This window comes from Passer domesticus, chromosome 7 (assembly GCF_036417665.1).
Source record: "Passer domesticus isolate bPasDom1 chromosome 7, bPasDom1.hap1, whole genome shotgun sequence".
NCBI lineage: Eukaryota > Metazoa > Chordata > Aves > Passeriformes > Passeridae > Passer > Passer domesticus.
The window spans coordinates 7085297-7097758 of record NC_087480.1 but is presented as its reverse complement, the minus strand read 5'-3'; the positions used below and the strand labels follow the sequence as shown (position 1 = coordinate 7097758).

The 12462-nt window shown below is 47.7% G+C and overlaps 1 protein-coding gene across 2 annotated transcripts in view; it reads right to left on the bottom strand.

Annotated features, from left to right (window-relative positions):
* GPC4 (glypican 4) overlaps positions 1–12462 on the bottom strand; it is a 67027-nt gene that overhangs the window by 44119 nt on the left and 10446 nt on the right. The window lies entirely within an intron of this gene.

Genomic DNA, 12462 nt, shown 5'->3' with positions numbered 1-12462 from the left:
AGCCAGGGAGAATCCTCTAGTTAGCCAGAGTTATTTCCTTTTCAGATTTGCTTAAATAATAAGCTTAATTATGTAATATTTTAATACTCTTTTTTCCCCCTCGTCTTATTTGTATATTCAGGTCTTTGTGTGGTTTCTCTCTCTTTTGATGTTTGCAGAAATGTATTATCTTCATCTGTCTGGTTAGTGTTTGGTATGCCACTAATTGACTCAATATCCTGTTTGTTGGAATGAAAGCAGGCTCTATCATGGCATATTTTTCCAGGGTGTAAAACCTTGCAGTATTGGGCCACCCTGTTGGTAGGAAATTGTTGGCTGGGCTGTGGAAATGAAGCAGTGATGGTATTTTTCCTCAGGTGAGCTGGGCTTTAGCTTCTAATGAACTCTTTAAACCTCACTGAAGGCAAGATCCTGCATCCTCCTTGCTTAGACATCACCTGCCAAGGGCAGAGCCCCAGCCCAGATGTGCTGTAGAGAATTTTTGGGTTTGGTCCTTGGGGTCTTCCACCTGAACCTCTCCCATTGCCCCAGCCTCAATGTGAGAGTTGGGCAGGAGGGGATCTCAGCTGACCAATGATGCTTCTCTGGGCTGCTGTGGAGAGCAAAGACAGATCTTTGTGTTTTGTTTGGGGCTGAAGAGCTGGGTTAGGAGTGTGGGAACAGCTCTCCTGGTCTATCCCTGCCCAGGAGGGATGTTCCAGAATCACTCTGGTTGACCTCAGCAGACAGCATTTACCCAGACTTAGTCCTTCAGGGACTGCCTCTGTCATCAGGTCCAGGATGAGCTTTGCAGTGGTTATTTGGGCCTGGGTGGGTGGATGCAAGAGCCCTCTTTGTGTCCTAAGTTGCTCTTTCCAGTAGAAAATTAAGTTTCTTAATGTGCATTTGGCTTAATGTACACACATGGATATAAATCTTTCTTGTTCTCTGCACTCCCTGACCCTCTTGGCAGTAAATTTGGGAACCCAAAGCTGTCAACAAAGCAAAATGGAAAAATAGAAGCCAGACAGACCTGGGTTGTATACGATATTTTAAGTAACTGTAGGTACGCGCTATGGAAATAATTAGGATTATTTGTTGTGTTGAAGGGAGGTATGTCACTGAGGTATTGTGTGCACTGCCATTCCCGTGCCTGCAAGATGGATTAGCAGCTGAGTTAACAGATGCAGTAAAGCTCAACTGAAAATAGTTCACTGTTGTTAAGCGTAGGTGAAAGGGCTTTGGTTTGGGTATCAAAGAGTGTATTTTGACTGCTTGACAAGTTTGCAAAAAAAAAAAAAATTCATTTTGCTATTATAAGCTTTCTCTGTGAGTCTGGGGAATTTTTTTGTGCCATTAGAGTAATCAGCAAAAAAACTGAAATGCACATTGATTAATAACCTAAGTGGAAGTGCAGGGGAAACAAGTGGCTTTAACATTAATAAGGCAAATAAACCATTTATATAAAACGGTTGCTAATTGGGTGGGATGTTAAATATGCTGCATGCTGGCACATGGTGCTAAACTGTGGTACTTCCATAACCCCACCAGTCAGCTTTGGGAGCTGACTACATGGTGAAGACATCTCCTTGCTTAAAAAATCCTGTGTGGTTGGAAGAAAAAGGTTCAGGTGGGAATGAGAATCCATGATGGTTGAATCCAGGACCAAGATCTTCTGTGACTGAAAGGGCTGGAGCCCCATGCCTGGATGGAGAGTGGGGCTGGCTGTTGACCTTCATGGTGAGGACCTGAGTTAGGGAATATGGGGTGTGCTCACTCTTCTGGTGCTTTTTAGGTGTGAGGTCCCAGCACAGTTACTAATGTTTTGAGGAGGGAAGAAAGGAAAGCTGACTCTGGTTGCATGAGCCTTCAGCATGGGAAATAATTCACATTGGAAAATGGGATATGTTATTTTGTGTCTGGTGATAGATATAGGGAGGCTGCTGAACAGAGTGCTTCTTCTGGAAGTGTGTAGTTGAAGGAAGAGCTTGGGATGGTTGTAACCATGCACTCAGGAGCACTGGGGGAAGTACAGCCCCAGATGTGCCAGCCTGGTTTGCCCTGCTCTGATCAGAGTGCCAGCAGCTCTGCAGCATTTGCAGGACATGAGAACAGGATTGTAACTCTGCTGCCCTTCATGGATGCGTCACCACTGTTAGCAGGACCTCAATGCTGTTTTACATCCCTTCCTTCCTGGCACGCGACCATCTCCACAGGAGTATTCTCCCCAGTAAAATAAACACAAGGCCGACAGCAGCACAGCTTTAAAGCAAGCGGAGAACACTGCCCACCCAGTGAAAACGGAGAGCTCTGATAAGAGGCATCAACTAAAAATTCAAGTTTGCTGCTTCTGCCAGGAAGAAAGCATATCTTGAAGCAGCGTGTGTGTGTGTGTGTGTGGAAAAGGTGGCAGGGCTGCTTTGAGGGTGGCAGCGTACCCCAGAGACAGGGTAACTCCCTTTGGAGAGAAAACCTATCTTCTCCATTTGCAAGAGCATTGCCTGCTTCGGGCTTTTGGAGTCAGGACTTAGGACTTGCGGTAACTGGAAGTATAAACAAAAAGATGACAAGCTTTAAGGGTTCAGGTGTGGCAAAGTCCAGCTGTAATCTAACAGTAGGGAAATCAGACACCTCCCCTGTCTCTGCACACTCCCAGTGTCACCAAAGGCACCTCTGTATGGGACAGAAAACTGAGCTTTGGACTGCTTCAATCAGGAACAGCTAAAACCCAAGGAAGAACGAGTTTGCTTGGGCAATTTTTCCTACTACACCTGCTGAGAACCACAGGCCCCTGGTGCCCCCAGACCCCACTGTGATCCCCTCCCTCGACACAAGGCAAATAAAAGAGGGGCTTGCCCAGAGAGTCCCGCAGCCTTGAAGGACACCATCTCTCTCCATCGTCTGGCTGGGATGCATGCAAACTTCACTTTCTTCCAGGCAGGGACAGATCTTCCCCAAAGCACAGAAATACAATGTTAATAATAACTCTTTTTGGTCTGGCTGCCCTCTAGTACCACTTGATGATGGATGGTTGGCTCCAGACAGCATTTCACACGCTGTGGCTTGCTAAGGACCAAGCCTGAGGGCTTTTGCTTCTTAAATCTCCCTTTATTCAAGCTCAGAGATACCCATGGCCTTTCTGATAACCAGCCTGACCTAGGAGGGGAGGCAGGGTCCTCTAAACACCTCCGACAGCACTCAAAACAAACTCGCAGCAGGCAGAGTCCTTCAGCAGGAGCCTCCTGCCAGCCCCGGGGGGACACTCAGGGGACACCCAGGGGACACCCAGGGGACACCCAGGGGACACCCAGGGGACACCAGCTCCCTGCACAGAGCAACAGCTGAGCAAAGCCAGCAAAAACAGCGAGCCAGAACCAGCCTTTTGAGGATGCTTCCCACCAACTGCAGAAATATTTGCTCCAACAGCCTTGAAGTCTTTAAGGGAGAACTCAACTTTTTTTATTTCCATTTCCAATCCACTTATTTCCCAATTTCTCCACGCAGCAACTAAACCAACCAAAACCCTGCCTGAGCCCGTGCTAACTCCCAGACGTCCCCCCGTCGCAGAACAGAGCCGCTCCCCGCACGGCCACATCCTGCCGCCCCTCGTAGGACAATTAGCCTTAATCCTCGTTAGTTCTGTACGTTTCCTTTAAATCCTGTTACCGCATTCCTCCGTGCACTGGAGCGCGGCCCCGCGGCCTCCCCGGGCCTCCTCGGCGGCGGTGCCGGTGACCCCGCGGTGCCTCCCGGCTCCTGACCCGCCGGGGCTGCGCGGCTCCCGAGGGCCGCGCTGCTCCCCGACTAATCTATCTTCGCTGATTAGTTCTTAATCAGGAAGGCAGACGTGAACAAAGGGTGCGGATGAAAAGAGAAGCGGGGAGGGAGGGGGTTTAAACAGGAGGAAAAAAAAAACCCAAAGGTTTTCTTCAAGGAGAGGCTCCCCTTTGCTGCTTTAGGAGGCAGCTCTGAAAACCCGGTCCAAAAGCGGCGTTTGAAGTCTAGCTACTTTCATATTTATAACGTTTGAGTCACTCCAGAAAACCTACGCCAAAGCAGACCAAGTTGGACTACTACAGTCATTTATTTTGGAAGTTTATCCAAGCCTTGGTTAAAGATAAGCAATGTGCCTGGATGTGAAAGAACATCAGAGCCAGGCTACCAGAGCAGCGGGGAGCTTCCACCCCCTTTGATAGCACCAAGGCACGAGATGGTATCAGAACGACCCAAAATGTACTTATTTCTTCCTGGAGAGGCATGGGAAGGCCTGGGAAGTTCTTGTTTGTCCTTGGGAGGCATTCCTGCGATGCTAATGTTATGCAAAGATCCAGCTTAGAAATCTCAGGCACAATCAAGGCATTTAGACCTGACTCATTAATGGCCAACAGTTAATAGGCTGGAGCTGTAATTCCTCTGTCTGGGGACTTGAGGGTGTTTAAGCCAAATCCATAAAATATATACATATATTACAGCTGCACTGTTGATTTGTTACTGAAGATAGGAAGCACCTCTCTGTCCAAAACACTGAAAAACAAAAGCAAACCCAGACTTTTTCAGGTCACCACTGATTTACAAAGCCAGTAAGTGCATCAGTCTTCCTAAACCTGCTTCCTAAACCTGGGAAATCAGCAGCACATCTTAGCGCTAAGTATGTGCCCAAGAAAAATTCTCCACGAAATAAAAGTTTAACAGAATGTAATTACCTCAAAAGCAGCACCTGAATGTCACAAGTAAAAATCAATCTTTGGAGCTTGCAACTGTCCTTTCAATTCAAAGTTTAAGGCAACACCAACACACCAAAAACCAGGGTCTTTCTTGTGAAAAACTGATCTGCAAACACATGGTCAACATATTGCCAAATTGGAGAGACACCTCAAAAGAGTGACAACGCGAACTTTAGGGACTTCAAATAAACAAATTTGAACTAATCAATCTGGAAAGTCTGTTTTCTATTTGTGGCTTTGGGTTTGCTGTTTCATGTTTCTTTCTTTGTCTTAGCTGTTTGTTTGCTTTCAATTACACAGGCCCCTCCTTATCCTAACCTCTGCATCTCCCTGTGCCGTGCCGGCCGGGAGGCAAGCAGCAAGGCACAGTGGAATATCAAATCCCGGAATATCAAATGTGAGCTAGAGGATGAGCCAGAAGAGGCTCCTTCTTCAAAGGCTGGTGGTTTTGCTCTCAAATCAGCTTTTTTTTTTGGTGCATCCCCTCCATGTCAAGGGTATGGCACCAGTAGTTTGGCTGCTCCTCTGCAGTGGGGACTATTTGCTGTTTCACAGGTCATCAGGAGGTAGCAAGCAAAGCTTACCAGATGTGGCTTTTATCACCTCAAGTGGAACTATTTTCTTTATGGGAACCCTGCTTTTTAAGGTTTTATCAGATCACTGCGATTAGAAAAGCCTCACTTACATGCTCAAAAGCTCCTATAAAACCTGTAGTTCAAGGTTTATTTGGTCTAGGTGGTTTTCAACTTGGGCAGAATGACTTGCAGACACCAAGTAATTTGTCCTATAAGCTTTGACTGACCAGTTGCAAAGTATACTCAAACTGCGCCTGCCTCCTGAGCAAAATTCCATCAACTCACTGACCAAAAGATGTTCTTTTAAGAATATTTTAAAAAAGAGGGAAAAGAAGGGGGGAAAAGGGCTTGCAGCAAAAAGGAAGTTTCAATTACTTTGTGAAATCAAGCAGAAAAATTAAGATCCAAGCAAACTTTATTAGCTCTGACAAGCAAATGCCAATGCCTTTGTTTCCTATGTGCGCAAAACTTTTACTAAGGAGGGGTGTGTGTGGTTTTGGGTTTGATTTTTCTTCTTTTTAAGCCACAGAAATATGCTTTTTTTTTTACAACATGCTTTGCTACAACTGGGTTTCGTAACTATATTCGAACGAGGGAACTGGCACAGAGCTATCACAAAGCAGCTGATCCTTCTCTACGCATCCACCAACATTTCCATGTGTCAATAGTACTTCACAACCACACTTATCTATGTAAAAACCCACATTAATAAGCCCTTCTCCTGCCTGCAGAGCATTCCAAGTAACAGTGCAGGTAATATAAGAACTTAGAGCAGGTTAAGAGACTCCAGAAAGAAAATACACAAAAGGCCAGATTTTTCAAATTAATTTTGCATCCACACATTTTTCAAGGCAGTTTGGCTCCTATTAAGTATTTCATATTCAGTTTGTAGTCTGCAGTCGGGGGCGACTGGAGGGGTCTGTGGGAGCACAGCAGTGCTCTGAAGGCTGCAATATGGAGAGCTGTGGCCCCCTGAAAATCAAGTTTTAGGCTCACAAAGAAAGTTTGAGAGAGCTGTGCTGCCCATTGCCCCGCTCAGGCCCTGCACTGCTCCTGCTGAACAAACCATCTCCTCTGCCAAAACCCCCACTGGCTCCCAGGCCCCCGAGGCCGGGTGGGCTGCAAGTTGGTGGAGCAGTTATTTCCACCGCCTCAAGGACCAGAAAGTCTCATTTGCTTAGAAAATAAAATTCAGTCCAAGAGCAGGTCCTGGGCAGACATAAATGAGACTTCAGTTCTAAGTGGAAAGTTTTCCACAAGACATTTTCATAGCAACACGGAGACTGTTTTGGCACCAGAGGGAAGGCAGAGCGCTTGTGCTGCTCCACAGTTCCAGCTCCCTGGTTGTCTCCCCAGTTTAGCTCAGCACAGGATGACTTTCTCAGCCCAGACATAGGCAATGTCCCTTCCACAATGAGCAGTTTGGGGCCAAATATTCCAGCTGAGCAGCTCCACTGCAGAGCAGCTTTCCAGAAGTCTGGAAGAACCACTGCCAGCACCCGAGAAATGCCTCTCCAGAGCATCACAGCCACAACTCAATTTTGAGGAACCCTTGCTACATCTCAGTACACAGCTGCACACTATGAACACCCAGTAAAGCAGCAAGCTTCTGGAATGCTGCATTTTCCAGCCTTGCCCACAAAGCCACACAAAGGCCTTTCTTGCTTCATCAGTGACCCCAGGGATTGCTGTCAACCCCTTGATCCAGCCTGCCTTCCTGGGAAGAAAGGTGATGCTGCTCTGCCCCGGGTCTTCACTCTGCTGCTCATGACTGTACGAACAGCTGGACCAGAAAGAGCCACCAATTAAAGGGGTTTCAGAAATAATTAGCTCACATCAATCTGATGCAAAGCAGGGTTGGGGAAACAAGCTCAGATGAAGGGCTCTGGGAGGGATAGCCAGCAGAACTTGATCCTGCAGCAGCTCTTCCACTGCAGATGCAGGACCAAGGCACAGATCTGTGCTTCCCAGCTCATCCCTTCTCTGTCAGAGCTCCCAGGGGCTAACTGGGACATGCAATAGGGTCTCTGTGGCTATCAGACTATCTTGGCTTGCCAGGCCATCAGAAGAAAGGCATGGGAAATTAATGAGCAATCTGTGAATCTGATATTGCATTGGCCAAAAAAAAAAAAATTTTTAAAAATCATACACTCTCCTAGAGTAGGACACCACAATTTAATAGGACTTTCCAATTTAAAGGTTAAAAAACTCCCACCACGTGTTACTGCAAAAGGCAGGAAAGAACACGTAGCTCAAAGGGGATGCCAGCACTGAAAACGAGGAGGTGGGTCAGGTTTAAATCTAAACAGGCCCACCGCACATCCATCCTAGGGCCACTGTTTATAATCAGAGAAAGGCAACTTTATACACAAAGATCACACACTAGTGGTTCCTGGCTGTTCCCAGGGAAAAAAAAAGCTGCTTTTCAGCTGAACTTTCCGAGAACTGTTCATGTAAATAAGACAAACCTCCAGAAATGCACATGGTCAAGGCTGAAGCAACACATGGAGAAAGGCAAATAAGCAGCACAACAGGAGGCAAGGGACATCCAGTGCCAAAAAACCAAGGTGCTACTTGCCCAGGACCCTTGAAACTCCCTAAAATTGGGCCACTATACAGAGGGAAGGTATCAGTGAAAATCCTCCAGCTAGAGGCACAGCTCCAGATTCAATACCCCTGAAAGCAGAAAAAAAAAAAAAAAAAAAAAAAAAGGGGGGGGGGTGGTGCCTTGGTGCCTGGAGAGGCAAGAGGCACCAACTCCAAGCACAGGGCAGGACATTTGCCCAGAGATCCCAATAGTGGGGTCACTGCCTCCTCCCCAGGGAGCAGCAGCCCTGGGACAGGGGCACAGCCTGTGCTCCAGTGATGTTCAGAACCATCTCCCACATCTGCCACCTCCCTACTTTATCTCCCCTTGCACAAAACACCTCAGAGCTAAGACCACAGCTGGGTTTGTAAATAAGATTTTCTAACCTGCAAAACGTGCTTCTAAGCCCTTGACTGCTACTCCCACCAAGTGTTACTTTTCCAAGAGCCAGGTATCCGTTGCAGAAGCCACCCAGCTCACACAAGCACTGCACTGTGTTCCGCTAGCACAACACCACCTACGTCCAAAAACCCATCCCGCTGCTGAAACAGACTCCCAATGTATTCCCGGGTCTGGAGCCACCAGCCTGCCAGTGTTTGTGGAAAAGGCGAGGCTCAGTAGTTTAACCTACCCGGGATGAGGCGAGAAGGGGGGAGGAAGAAGGGGAGAAAAGATTAAGATAAGGGTATCACAAAATTAAGAATTCCTCCTTCTCCCCCTCTCCAGAATGCCCTATCTTGCCCGCTCTCCTTGGCACAGCTGTGAACACCAGCCTTATCTGCCGCCAGCTTCACACAGGCACTCCTCCTCCTCACCACAGCACAGATAAATCCCAACATCTCTGCAACAATTCCCAAGCCAATTTCTGTGCTGACACCTTTGTTTGAGCAAATCCCTCCCAGGAGGGACAGCAGCATCTCAGATGACAGCAGGAGAATGCAGGAGGCCACTTCAACCTTTGAAAATTAAAGCTTTGTGGGTTCCCTACCCTCCTCCCAAAGACATTTCACAGTGTAAGCATGTGCCTTCTCATTGCTGCTCCCCATGGGAACATGGCACAGGGTCACATTTTCTTAGGTATTGAAGAATCAAGTTTGGAGACACCACAGCCCTGGTGTTGCACAGATTGTCCACTTGCAGACTCCAGCTTTGATCCCCTCTCTTGAACAGCGGCTGGGCTTGTGCAAACAGCTTTGGTGGGATGGGAAAACAACACACTGGGCTGACAGCACCCAACTGCACCAGGGGACAATTGCAATGAGGTTTTGCTGGCAGGCAGTGAAGGGGTTTATTTTGTCTCCTGAAGCACAGCCCTGAGCAGCCTGGGGGGAGCAGGGAGTGCAAACAGGACCTTTGCCACCCACCTCCCAGGTGGGACCATTGACATCCACCAGCAGGAAGGTAAACAGCCCTGGCACTGTGAGCCCCAGGGAGGGGATGGCTGATTAGAACGATGGGATGGATTTACCACTTGTGTTAGTCTTTCTGAAGCAGGAAGAGGAGCTCCCCTCCTGCCCCAAAGCCACTGCTGTGTCCTGCCTCCCTCCACCAGCAAAAATACTCTATGAAATAAAGTTTGCAGCTAAAAAAAGCCGGGAGGAGCAATGGGCAACCCCTGCAATGGGGAGGCACTGAGCAACCCGCCAGCTCCATGGGGAAATGCTGGCAGGGCTGAAACAAGGCTTTGGCAGGAGGGCTGCCCTCTGTGGCAAATCCACGAGGGCTGGGTGTCCCCAGTGGATGACACTGCTGTGACCAGAGCAGCAGGGATGGACCTGTCCTGGGGATGCACCCAGACAAACAGGCCAGGCAGCACCAGACAAGGGCCTGCAGCAAAGCTCTGATGGCCATGCTGGTTCAAAGCCATGTGCCTGGGGCTCAGCCAAGGAGATAAATGCAGGGAGCAGAAAGGACACAGAGGGCAGAAAACCAGGAGCCAGAAACTATCCCATGAGAGACAAAGCGCTGGCCACCACCCCGCCAGTGTTTCTGTCCAAAAGCCAAGACTTACTTCTCTTTCTAAATACTACCCCTCCTGCTTAAAATAGAAAATAAAAAACAATAAAAATAAGGTTCCCTGTCCTTACACCACCAAAGGAAGAGGCAGGAATGGGAGAAGTGTAGCAGTACAGCCTGGACACCCTTAGACAAAAGTCCAAGCTAACACTTAAGCCTTGAAGCTTCACTTGAGCCCCCAATAAGAAGAAGATTCCCAAGACTGCCACAGGCTTAGGGACAGCTCCCCTCCTGCTCTTGTGCTATTTTCAAACAATGACATTTCTTCCAAAACAAAGTGTTTTGCAATCCCTGAGCAATTCTTTCCTTTTCCAATAAAAAGTGAAATTCTCTTCGTTCTCAGCCAGTTGAGGCTGTCAACCACAGGCAGAACCACCAGCTCCAAATCCATCCACCCTGCAGATCGGCCACGTCAGAGCCTCAGCCCAGCACTGGGCTGGCTCCAGGCAGGTCCTGCTGCACCGCTGCTCACAGAAGACTGGGAAAGGTTAAATTTTAACTTGGAACTCCTTCCCTGAACTGCCTGACTTGTCTTCTGAACCCCCCTCCTGTAATTGAGGGATTTCACTTAATCTATTTAACTTCCAAGTGTGCTCCTTCTGCCATTACTTGTTTCCCCAAAAAGAAATTGCTTAATGTCTTGCAGTATTTATATATATATAAATGAAAATCCATGGAGCTGAATGTGACCTATTTCTCATAGCAATATAAGTATTTCCAGGTCCTAGCAAAGGCACAGTAAAAGTAGCTCTACAGCAAAATGAAACTGAAGCCAATAAAGAGATTTGCTTTGAAAGAAATTAATATGAATCAAATCCAAGGCAGCGGATTTCATGGCACAATCTGCCTATGTTAACTGCCCAGTAGTCTCCCAAACTGCCAGTCCAAAGGCAACACACAGTAAAATTTACATTCTGTGGTCACTCAGACAGACATCTGGTACAAAGGCTTGCACTTTAAAATAAAAACCCATTGAAAGCACTTCTTAAAGAGCTTTGCAGTTTAAAAGCAACACCTAGGAACTGTGTAGGACTGAGCAATTTAATCCTAAAGAAACATGGCAGTGCCAGTGCTCATCCCTGGATCCTGCTGGGAGAACACAAGAAGGGGTTAAACATGTGGTGGGCTCTTGCAGCAGGAGCATGAAGGGCCTATTTAAAAGGAAGAACCAGAAATAAGGAATTTTGCCAGTTTTTACCCCTGATAAATCCGCATTCCAGTCTGTCAGCTATCTTGTTATCCCCAGAGCTGCTGAAGTGTCTTTGGCTGTAACTATGCATGACTCCAGCTTTGAGTAATGGAAATAAAGTATGTGCATTGCGACTGCAGCGTTCCTTTCCCAACCCCAGAAAAAGAAAGGCAGAGCAGGAGGGGATCCTAGAGAAGCTGAGGAATTTTGTACAGAGAAGTTGGAAAGCTGTTCACACCCTACATCAGCTGCCCACTGCACCAAACCCGCCTGGGGAGAGATGCCTACAGCTTGTAGAGGAATGCCAAGTTTTAGCCTAACACAGCAGCTCTTACTGTCTGCAATAACAAACAAATAAATACTCTTCCAGATTCACAAGTCCAGTTTAGCTGGCAATCCATAGTCAGCAAACATTTGGAAGCAGTATTGTAAAATTAAACAAAGCTATCATTTACAGGAAACCCTGCCTCGAGTACAAATTATAGAGTTGTTAAGTTTATCTGGGAATGCCTTGCCCCTGAGTGCTGTATAATTATTCCTAAATCTTTCAGGAAAGAATGCAAATATTTTCAAGCCGTAATTCATTGACAAGGAGGAAGTCTCATTTAACCTTTTGTGCATATTTTGATACCTAGAAATTAACCCCTACTTTCCACAACTATTTTCCAGGATCCTACCGAGCCAGTTGGGCAGCAAGGGGACCCACAGCCCTTGTTTTGGCAAGGCTGGACAGGAGTACCAGGCTCGCCTGGCATCCTTGCCCACTCCCAGACTGCCTCAACAGCAGCTTCAGGGCTGGTTTGGAGCAGCACCGTGCCAGGCAGGCTGCTCCCCTCACAGAACTTTCCCCATAAGGAAGGCTGCTGAAAAGACTGGCTGTTCTCACAGGAGTTACAGCAAGAAGAGGTATAAAGGAGCCTTTAGTAACACGGAGGGCTGAGTTATGTGGAGTTTTCACTAGTGAGGCGCCTGCACCAGGATCCCCTTGGTGGGCTGGATTCAACAGGGCTGAGCAGCCCTGAGCCTCTTCCAGCCTCCTCTACCCACCAAGCCACAGCTCTTCAACCAGCCCCAATTAACTCACGTTGATTAGCAGAAGCCACGTGGCCAAAAGCAGTCACACCTCTCCCAGCCCCCCATAAAAGTGTTTTCTTTTGCAAAGGCGAAGAAGGTCAACTCATCCTCTGCTCAGGACCCTCCAGCAGTGCACACCTTAATCTACCATTGGTAACACATTGAGACATATTTCTAAAGAAACAGTCGCAGCCAAAGGGGAGAGGTCATGCATCCCCTAGGACATGTCACAGACCCCACACTCCCTGTGACACCCCTGGGTGAGCACCCACTGCTCCATGGGGACCCATTATGCTGCAGCCAGTGCTGTGCCAGGGT